Source organism: Lathyrus oleraceus, chromosome 5 (genome assembly GCF_024323335.1).
Source record: "Lathyrus oleraceus cultivar Zhongwan6 chromosome 5, CAAS_Psat_ZW6_1.0, whole genome shotgun sequence".
Classification (NCBI taxonomy): domain Eukaryota; kingdom Viridiplantae; phylum Streptophyta; class Magnoliopsida; order Fabales; family Fabaceae; genus Lathyrus; species Lathyrus oleraceus.
Genome location: NC_066583.1, coordinates 164,657,496 through 164,666,919, shown reverse-complemented (window position 1 = coordinate 164,666,919; position 9,424 = coordinate 164,657,496). Strand labels below are relative to the sequence as shown.

The 9,424-nt window shown below is 36.8% G+C and overlaps 1 pseudogene; it reads left to right on the top strand.

Annotated features, from left to right (window-relative positions):
• The first annotated feature begins 1,462 nt into the window (after positions 1–1,462).
• On the top strand, positions 1,463–9,178 carry LOC127079446 (peroxidase-like; annotated as a pseudogene).
• The last annotated feature ends 246 nt before the right edge of the window (positions 9,179–9,424 follow it).

Here is a 9,424-nt window from a genome sequence, read left to right as displayed (position 1 = left end):
ATACAAGTCAAAAAGTTAAACAGACAGTTAAGAATCAACAGTCAACAGACACAGTCAAACAAGCTATGCCACAATATGCAAAGCACAAGCTCAACTCAAATAAGCTAAAAGCCGCCTACAAAACAAGTTAAGATTAGTCAATATAAACCAAATAATCCATTCAATCAAGTGAATCAATCCAATTATGGCCATATGCTTCCTTAACCTGAAAACCAAACTCAAACATGAGAAGCAAACCACTAGGACAAGGCCTAGGGTCAAAGAGGGAGAAATAATTCAAAACAGAACATGAAAATTGACAAGAATCAAGCTCAATCAATTAAGAACATAATCCAAAAAGTCTCATGTCATTATCATCAACCAAGTTCATTTCACAAATCAAATAAGGTAAAGCATGCAAGTTGGAATCACATTGAAGTAACAGAATGAACAAAGGCATATTAATTCCAAAATGGTTCAATAAATCTCAAGAAAAATCATGGCTAAACAGAACATATCAAAGGATCAACACACCAAAAATCATGGCATTTGGACAAGTATAAGCATGGCAATCAAATTCATCAAGTCAAGGTAAGCACAAACAAGCTCAATTAGGACCACAAATGGTACATCAACTTAGCACAAGCCTAAAACAGAATTGACAAATGATAAAGACCTCAAACCAAAGCCACAATAAACTTCAAAGTGTCTAGAAACAATTTACAAAATTTCAAGTTCATATGATAAACAACCATCATTTCACAAATCATTGGAGTTCATGACTACTCAAAAGTTCACAAATGGCAATCCTGAAAGAAAAATATCAAACAAATCAAAACTCAATCCAAAAATTCCACAAAAATTCATGATCAATCCTAACATCCAGAAGAAGCATCATGCAAAAAATCACATCATTTGGCATTTATTTGGAATGGCAAAGAAAATCAACAAATTGAGCAAGCAAAGGTGTGACACACATTGTCACACCTACATTAACCAGGTTATATCTCAACAACCAAAAATGCTAAAAATGCAAACTCAACACCAAAAGATCAATCCAAGAGTCTAGTTTAAGCATGTCAATTTTCAGATTCATTGGATAAACCATCATCATTTCACAAAGAAAATGGCAAGCAAGGTACAAAATATGATACATGTGAACATTTCCTAGCACCAATTAAAAACCAGCCATGCACAATTTGTGTAAAAATAATCAAAAAAATCTAGACAGAAAATAGGACCTAACACAAAAAACCTCATATTTTTTGGAGTTGTTTTCAATTATTTATGGATTTTATAAGTGGATGAAAAATTAAAAAAAAGTAGAAAGCCAAAGCATATGATTAAATGGAAGGAAAGGAAATAAAATACAAGGCATATTTGAATTTGCAAGAGCCAGGAATCGAAGCCAGACGAAGTTTGAAATGAAAAGTGCGCGCTAGCTAAACGCGGTCGTTTGGATCAAGCCCTAAGCACAACGTGCATGCATGCAAAAGCCAAATCCGCAGGTAAAGTTGAAGAACATGCAAGAAAAAACGCAGGTAATGCTATGAAGGCTGTGTGAGAATCCGTAGGTAATATGCAGCAACTCAAGAACACGATGAAGATCTTCATGATCTTCATCAACAATTTTCCATAAAATTTTCAAACTCTCCAGAAACACGAATTAAGCATGGCATTGCAAAGATCTAACATCATACACTAAGAATCAACACACATTTCATCCAAAATCATCATAACATGCAAGAATCGAATGAAATAATAATCATCATCCAAACTTCGAATCAACCTTTCTCACTCAATTTGGCACGGATTCACACGATTCAAAGCCTAAACTAACCAGCAATCACAGATCTATCACATTATGTTAACTAAAAACAAAATTATGAGAGTGAATTTGTGACCTCTTGTAGAAACAGAGTTGAATTCAGCTGGATTCGAGGCCTGGTGATGCTTGAAAACTCTTCTATAATGCTTATGAAGATGATTAGGAGGAAGATCAAAGCTCAGCTATGCACGATTCCACTGATTCAAGATTTCACCATTGTTGTTCTCACTTTGAGCAGCTCCAAATTTGCACGAATTCAAGTGGTTCTTGGCTTGAATATGGATCAGTGATGATGCTAGATGATGAACTGAGCAAGGATTATGCAAATGCTTTGAAGAAATGAGAGAAAAATTTGAGAGAAAAATTTGAGAGAAATTTGAGAGAAAAATTCTAGATCTGAGATTTGTGAATTGTGGTTAGCATTTTGTGTTATGATTATGTTATATATACTTCCTCTTAATCACTTTACTAATCATGCTTAAGCAATGGTAATGAGAATTAGCTAAAATGAAGTGCAAATGCAAAATGGCCATTTTACCCCATGCATGGTGTGCATGATGAACAGTGCACGTGTTGGTGATCCAATTTCACTTAAAACATCATTTTGGAGCTATTGGTAATGATAGAAAACTTAAACATCACACCAATTTTAAACTTTGAAAATTCCCTCCAAAAATCAAGTGAAATATGAAATGATCATGTGATGATAATTGATGAGATGTAATGCATGATTTGGATAGTAGAGTTCAAGAGAAGAATTTGGCAAAAAGAACCACTTGAATTGGAGCTATGGTTGAGAAGTTATGCATGCTTGAAGCTCCATGTACACCTTGCCATGTTTTGATCATATCTCTTCAACCACAAATGAGAAATTGATGTTCTTGGACATTTTGGAAAGGGGAGAACACGATCTTCAACTTTCATGTTGGACAAAATTTCATTTGAAGCTTTCTTGATGATGTAATCTTGAGGAGAAAACCTTTCCATTTTTGGCAATTCCAAATTACAGGTCACTTACTAATTTTGGAAAGTTTTCATCTGACCTCAAATTCTTCATTGTTGATGTTTGAAATGTCAAATGAGACTTGTATGGACATGACTGAGGTATTTCTAACCATCTCCCACCTTCAAATCCATGATTGAATGCACAGTTGACTTGTGTTGACTTTTCTAGGGTTTCAGTTGACCTGGCTATGCTCAGATGAATTTCAAGCCTCTTCCACTTGGGATCTTGATTCAAAATGATATCATAGCTCATATGAGCTCTTGTGAATGATCATGGTGCCCAAATTCTCAAGAATGGCCACCATCTATTGCTCAATGAATGCCTTTGACTGTCTTGACCTAGAATTTCTTCATCTGCAAGTAACAAGGTTAGCTGACATATTTTTGTACTTTTGGTTAGTAAACAAATGAAAAGCAATGATATACATATGCAAAACATGCTTGGTGATCAAGAAACCACTCTCAAAAGACAACCCACCCACAAGGAAGGAAACAAGGTGCACAATGATCCTTGAGGCAATGACATGATATGGTATGATGCCATGAGGGATCTTAGGGACAAAATTGGGGTCTTACAATTTGGAATTTATTTGGCATGGCAAAGAAATTCATCAAGTTGAACAAGCAAAGGTGTGACACACATTGTCACACCTACATTCAAAGGATCATAACTCAGCAACCACAAATGAGAAAAATACAAACTCAACACCAAAATGTCCAGCAAGATGTCTAGTTTAAGCATGTCAAATTTCAGATTCATTGGATTAAAACTCATCATTTCACAAGAGATATGGCAAGCAAGGTACAAAATGTGATACATGGTAACAAACCCTAGCACCAATTAAATTTCAACCATGCACAATTTGTGTAAAAATAACCAAAAAAAACTAGACAGAAAATGGGACCTAACACAGAAATCCTCATATTTTTTGGATGTATTTTCAATTATTTATGGATTTTATAAGATGAAGAAAAATTAAAAAAAGCATATGGATCATGTACATGATTATGGAGGGAAACAAGAAAAAGAAGCATGGTATTTGAAAATATGCTACACGGAGGAATCGAACTGAAGCAATATTTAAAAATGAAATAGGCGCTAAGCTGCAAACGCAGCGTTTCATTAAATGACCTGGCCGGTCAATGCATATGTGGCCAGGTCAAGCGCATCCTAACCAATCAAAGCGAAACGTGGACATGGCGTGGCACACAGGTGGACCTATCACACGTAAACCCTAGCTAAAACACTTAAAGGAACGGAAAAGCATGGCAAGCAGATTAAAAGCGTGGCCAAATCATGAACTGGTAAGAGAATCCGCAGGAAATGAAGAACAACATGAACACGATGAAGATCTTCATGATCTTCATCCAAAAATTTCCAGAAAAAATCAAATGCTCCAGAATTCAAAAAAAATCATAGCATTGTAAAGATCATTCATCAGGCAACAAGAATCACCAAGCATTTCATGAAACAACATCATAACACGCATGGATCGAAGCAAGAAAGATTCACCATCCAAAATTCAATCAATCAGTTCTCACTCAATTTAGCATGGATTCATACGATTTAAAGCTCAATCTACTCAGCATCCAAAGATCTATCACATCATGTCCATTAAAAGAAAAATTATGAGAATGAATTTGTAACCTTTTGTAGAAGCAGAACTGGATTCAGCTGGATCTATGCCTTTGCAATGCTCAAACTCTCTTCTAGAACACTTGTGAAGATGAATGGAAGGAGAATTGTAGCTCAGTCATGCACGATTCCACAGAATTCTTGATTTGCCATTGTTGCATCCATGCTTCAAATGCTCCAATGCTGCACGATTTCTACTGGATCTATGTGTAATCCTACTCAATATCAACTCAATAACAAGAATCAAACAAGAAAATGGATTGGAAATGAATAAAATGGAAGAAAATTTGAGAGAGAAATTTGATATTCTAGATCTAGATCTGAAAATAATGAATGTTGTTAGCTGAATTCTGTTAGGGTTAGTTATATATACTTCCTCTTAATCACTTCCCTAATCATGCTTAAGCTCATGGCAATTGGTTTAGTGAAAATAAGGTGCAAATGCCAAATGGCCAATTCACCCTATGCATGAATATCATGGATGAACAGTGCACGTGGCTGATCCAATTTCACTTAAAAATGCATTTTGGAGCTATTGGTAATGATAGAAAGTTCCAACAATTAGCCAATTTTAAACTTTGAAAATTCCCTCCAAAAATCAAGTGGATTGGCACATGTTCATATGATGATATTTCATGAAATGCAATGCATGATTTGGATAGTAGAGTTCAAGAGAAGAATGTACAAAAAAGAGCCACTTGAATTGGACATTTGGTTGAGAAGTTATGCATGTTTGAACCTCCATGTACACCTTGCCATGTTTTGATCACATCTCCTTAACTACACATGAGAAATTGATGATCTTGGACTTTTTGGAAACGGGAGAGAAAGATCTACAACTTTCATGTTCAACAAAATTTCATTTGAAGCCTTTTTGATGATGTAATTTGAAGTTGAAGTTAGGTTAAAACCTTTCCATTTTTGGCAAATTTGAATTATAGGTCACTTACTATTTTTGGAAAGTTTTGACCTGACTTTATTTTCTTCAAGGTTGATGTTTGAAATGTCAAATGAGACTTGTTTGAACATGAATGAAGTATTTCTAGTCACTTCCCACCTCCAAATCCACAGTTGACTTGGTAGTTGACTTTTCAGGGCTTCAGTTGACCTGGCAATGTTCTGATGAGATTCAAGCCCCTACCACTTGGGATTTTGATTCAAAATGATATCATAGCTCATATAAGCTCTTGTGAATGATTGTGGTGTCCAAATTCTCAAGAATGACCACCATTTATTGCTCAATGACTGCCTTTGACTGCTTTGACCTAGGATTGCTTCATCTGCAAGACAAAGGTTAGATGACATATTTTTGTACTTTTGGTTAGTGAACAAAAAGAAAAGCAATGATATACAAATGCAAAACATGCTTGGTGATCAAGAATCACACTCAAAAGATAACCCACCCAAAGGGAAGAAGGCAAGGTGCACAAAGATCCTTGAGGCAATGATATGATATGATATGATGCCATGAGGGATCTTAGGGACAAAAATGGGGTCTTACAGATGCCCCTATTTAAGGTCATTCTAGCCGGAGAAGTGAAGTTTAGAAATCTTCATCTCGACGCGGTAGAATGGGCTTAAATAACAGTAATGAGACAAATTTTGGTCCCTAAGAGACCTCATGATGCAAATGTATGCATGCAAAAGACACAAACTCTGTGGGGAATACGGGTCCACAAAGAAGAAAAGACGATCCGTCGGAGTAATACACTCACCAGGAACATAGACATTAACAAGACTCTAATGGGGACTCTTATTGGGGATAGAAAGAGAAAGAATGCGTGAGCAGGACACGACTCTGAATTAGGGAACAAAACTGACACAGCGTGAACAAGACACAACTGGACTGGAGACCTCACCGGGGAATGAAGGACTCACACTGGGGAAAAGAAAATTCCAAAGGACAATACATCCATTGGAAAGACTCAAGCTGACTCAAACTATCCACAAAGGATACTTCGGATAAAAATCCGGACTCGGACTAGGGAAAAGATTCACAAAGAATCTCCCTGCCGGGGAAAATTGCATATATTGGGGAAAACGCCAATATAGAAAAAGGGTAAAAATCACCACAGGAAACTCCACTGGAGAAAAGTCTAACAAAGACTCTCCGGGGGAAGCAACAAAGAATGAGGTGTTACCGGTATAAGGGTAACAAACTCAGGAAGAATGAATATCCAAGACCGGTATAAGGGTGAGAGATATCAATCAACCAAACCTCTGAGAAAGACCTGAAAAAGGTACATCAACTCCGGAAAATCTGACTCCACAAGGGACCAAAGTCATAATAGGGAGCAGAAAGGAAGGAACACCAGGGATACCAGGGTATATAATAGGTGACCGACCAAAGACGTGAATTGGTATATATGTCAAAACACTCATCATCCGAAAGGAGGGCTTGAAAAAGCAAATCGACTTACAGGATGGACATTCGAATCCACAACGGGAAAACGAACCTTACTCAACTGGGGACACAAACCCAAAGAGTGCATGAGATATAATATCCATTACCGTCAGAACGTGGATAGTATACTCGCATGAGATATATTATCTATTACCGTCAGAACGTAGATAATAAACTCGCATGGAAGGAAACATCAGGGATACCAGGGTATATAATAGGTGACCTACCGAAAACGTGGATTGGTATATATGCCAACACAATCATCATCCAAAAGGATGGATATTTGATTCTACAAAGAATACGAATCTTACTCTACTGGGGAAAATCAACAAAGGACTCCAACCAAAGAGCGCATGAGACATATTATTCATTACCGTCAGAACGTGAATAATATACTCGAAAGGAAGAGACACCAGAGATACCGGTTACTGGGTATATAATAGGTGATCAACCGAAAAGAGAGACAATCGTTACCAACAACAACAGGGTAAACGAAAGACAACTCACGGGGGATAAATTGCAAGCATCCGGCAATTACCCAACAACAAAGAAATATTCGATTCCGCAAAAGGAAATAACGAATCTTACTCGACCGGGGAAACACAAAAGGCTTCGACTGAAGAGTGCATGAGATATATTATCCATTACCGTCAGAACGTGGATAACATACTCGCATGGAAGATTATCCACAACCGGTTACTGGGTTAACAAAGGATAAATCGACCGAAAAGAAAGGCATCGGGATACCAAAACTAGGTATATAAAGATGACCGATCAAAGGGAGCAACAACATTACCAACAAAAGGGTAAATGAAAGATGACTCGCAGGGAATGCATTGATACAAAATCAATGATCCGGGGATGAATTGCATAAACAACAATTATCCACAAGGACTTGCTGGCGACTTCAAAGGGGATAACATTGCGAGCATACGGCAATGATCCAGAAGACTGCTGGGGATACAATTGCTAGCAACCGACAATTATCCAGAAGCAAGGAAGGAATATCAACATCGAATATCGAATGAAGATAACCACAAAGAGTAACCATCATCGGTTAGGATGAACAACAAGGTTAACTATGCAAAGGGGAGACATTAAGGTTTACAACTACCGAATACGGGGTAGAAAACCAAAAATCTGGCTGAGGAAATAAGAGGTTTACCACTACCGACCAACCGGGTAGAGAACCAAAGACTCATCTGAGGATAAAATTGCTAGCAAACGGCAATTATCCAACTGTACCACAAGGCACAAACTCCGCTGGGGAGAAAAACCACAACAACATAGGATTTACAACTACCGAATACGGGGTAGAAGACCACAAAATCCACCATCAACCAGAACGAACCACAAAGGTTACATCTGCTAGGGGAAAAGAGATAGGACTTACGACTACCGAATACGGGGTAGTAGCCAACAACTCTGATGAGGATAAAAAGGATTAGGGTTTACATCCACCGAATACTGGGTAGAAAACCAACAACTCCGCGTGAGGAAATCCAGTTAGTCTGCTGCACTTGCCTCCATTCCAAGACCAACTTCCGACCTCAATGTGCTTGCCAAAATGTTTAGGGATAATGGTCTTTCCATCAAGGACTTAGTCACATTATCAGGTATAGTTACAAGGATTTACTGAAATTAATGTAATTTCTCAAACAAGAACGAACAAATAATTTTGAAATACTTAATTTTGTGTCTTAATTAATTGAGTAGGTGGTCACACAATTGGACAAGCAAGGTGCACAACCTTTAGGACAAGAATCTACAACGAGACCAACATAGATACTTCTTTTGCTACTACGAGGCAATCAAACTGTCCAAATGCAGCATGCTCTGGGGATAACAATTTGGCACCCCTTGATCTCCAGACTCCCATTTCTTTTGACAACAACTACTTCAAGAATCTTGTTCAGAACAAAGGTCTTCTCCATTCTGATCAACAACTTTTCAACGGCAGGTCTACCGATTCTATAGTGAGTGGATATAGTACTAATCCAAGTTCTTTTTCATCTGATTTTGCTGCTGCTATGATCAAGATGGGGGACATAAGTCCTCTTACAGGATCCAATGGAGAGATTAGGAAGAATTGTAGAACAACTAACTAATATTTAAGTTGAAGTTATTATTAAGGGTCCTAGCTAAACATAATAAGTTATTAAAGATGTTTTCATTCTCTGTACTTCTGAGGGTTGTGTGTTATCAATTAATAGTTGTTATTTTTCTTTATTTAAAAAACTTCTAAGAGGGGATTTAGTTTGATTGTATGTTTTCCTTATTAAAAAAATGTTATATATGTATTTCGTGTTAAAAATATTTTAACGTATGTTGTCTGTGTAAAAATGTATTTGGTGATTAAAATGAAAGTAGCTTGTCAATACTTGTAAGAACATAGTAATAAATAAATTTTACAAGAAAAATACATAACACAAAATTATACAACTTAGCACATTGCAAAAATAACATTGCAAAGAATGAATAGAAAATTTATTACCATGTTGTTGCAATAAAAATGTAGATATGCAAAAAATGTGTATACAAAATTTCCGCCTTCCATGTGAAAAAACAATCT